This window comes from Eptesicus fuscus, chromosome 2 (assembly GCF_027574615.1).
Source record: "Eptesicus fuscus isolate TK198812 chromosome 2, DD_ASM_mEF_20220401, whole genome shotgun sequence".
Taxonomy (NCBI): Eukaryota; Metazoa; Chordata; class Mammalia; order Chiroptera; family Vespertilionidae; genus Eptesicus; species Eptesicus fuscus.
The window spans coordinates 40,004,651-40,007,087 of record NC_072474.1 but is presented as its reverse complement, the minus strand read 5'-3'; positions in this window follow the sequence as shown (position 1 = coordinate 40,007,087).

Here is a 2,437-nt window from a genome sequence, read left to right as displayed (position 1 = left end):
TGGTAGACTCTCAATAAATATTTATTGCACACAGGGAAGAATGAGTGATCAAACAAACTGGTAGGGAAGGTTTCTAGCCCTCATACATTGTAGGTGCTTGATAAGTAGGGGTGATGATGGCCTTTGGCATACCATTTCAGAAGACGGGTGTTAAACTCTGAAAGGCATGGGCTACATCAGGTGTGGTTCTGTATCAGGATGGAATGTCCCATGACAACTAACCTGAAACGAGGCTTAAATCAATGTTTCAGTATTTTCTAAGTTCCTTGGATTAATAGCAGCAGCAGAGAAGGGGATTTCTTTCCATTGGAAAGAAGCCTTTATTAATATGCTTCTTTGCTTAATTGTTTCTAAAAGACAATTTCAACAAATTCTGTACCGATTGCTTGCTTGTGAGTGATTTGTAGAAAGAAGACTTGCACCTTATCCTTAGTGATAATTCCAAATAGCTTCCTAATACCTAGACTCTCACAGTTCTTAAAGAGCACAGTCCAGATTTTATAGCTCCACAAGTTTAAAATCCTTTAAATAACTGCATATGGTTTAAATATTATTTCTGGCATATTTGATGACTTCTATCTCTGCTCTGAATCACCAATAGCCTTATTTGACATAACTGTAGATTTGAAAAGCAGAACCCTTAAGAATCTCTGGGAACTATAAGTTCCATCTAAAGGAATTTGAAATTCCCTGTTCTTTTTGTGGAGGAAATTAAAACTTTTGAACTGCATTCTAGAAAACAGTGTTGAGGATCTCCTCTGTGTCTAGGCTCTGGACTACCTAAAGATGAGTTGATACGGTGTCTAACCTTAAGGTTATTACAATGTGTACATTTCAATCTGGAAGTAAAAGAACATTCTGCCATATTTACTCGTATGTTCCTTGGTACAGCATCTGATATTAAGGAGCCATGAAACACTTAGCATATTTGACAGGAGACCTAAAATAATATATGGACACTTATAGTAGAACTTCTATAATTAATTTGTTCAAGGTTTACTAAAAGGTCAAAAAGAAACCCAGAAGTAGAACAAATGATGTGTTTACTAGCATGTCATCATTATAATTCATTGTGCATGAAAAGTGTTTCTTTCAATTTATCAGGCTTCAGTCACACACACACACACACACACACACACACACACACACACACACCCCTTTATTTCAGACATCTATAAGAATGATGCAGTGTCTTTTCATTTCATGGAGTATTAGCCCTTCCACAGGGAGTGGGTAGGGTCACTGCAAGGAAGTGAAATCAAAATCAATTCATTTGGTGGTTCACTTATTCCTTGTCTAATGAATGCTCTCCCTTTACCCTAATTTCATCATCGCTTTCTTCTATGTGAAGAAGGAGCAATGGAGATTATAGTTTAACTTTGATTCCACCTGGGTCAAAACTATATTTTCTTTCATGCCTCCCTTCTCCTCTGAAAGCAGAAAGTGAAGGATTGTTGTTCAAAGAACATAGCCATTGGCCTACTGAAGTTATGGTACAACCAGGGTTTTTCAGTCAGTAAGAAGGCAATGTTGCCAACAGCACACTAATATTGGAAACAGTAGCTCCAAAGTTATAGCTACCTCTTGTATTGTTGTGTTGGATCAAGAGGGAACACGATGTTGATTTTGTTTGTAAAAGAAGTCGCCTCTGCCTTTGCTGGGATCACTCCAAGAGCTGAGATAGAATGAAAGCACTAAAAGGAAGTGACAGTGATGAGTACAGCCTCAGCTGGCACAACTTCAAAACATTTCAGAGGATAGTGTTCCAAAGAGATATTGCAGTGTAGCTCCAGTAAGTGCTATACAAATAGATTTAGTGCTGGCTCTACAGGAGGCAAAGTAAGTCAGAGGAGCAGAAAATGAACGAAAACAACAATACCAACAACAAAACCCTCCGGTAAATAAGTTCTTGCATGACACAGCTAAACTACAAAACTGTAAGCCAGCAAAGTCTTCCAAATATGAAAAATCATGTCTGGAATGGATTACGGAGGCCAACAGTTGGCTAGTTAGCTCTCCCTGGACACTTATCTGATGAGTGAGGGCTCCCTTCATTGGGAGGCAGCCAATCTGATTCTTGAACTATTTTGAATGGATACATAAGTTTTCTTTTCATTGACTAACATGTCCCTTTCTGTATCTTCTTAATGGGTCCCAAGTCTGTTTTTTGGAGCAACTGGTACTCCAGCCTCCCTGCACAACCCCTGTACATTTCAAACACTTCATTATGTCTATCCTTAGCCTTCTCTTTACCAAGACAAATAGCATCTGCTTCACCTTTTCTTATATTACATTGTGTTTAGACCCCTGTCTGTTGAGATCTCTCCGAAAAAGTGGTTTTCAGAAAGTGAACAGTTGTGATTTTACAATGTATGATGACTATTCCTGAAGAAGGGCTCTATACTTTCTCATTATTTAGCCTACGGTTTCACTACTT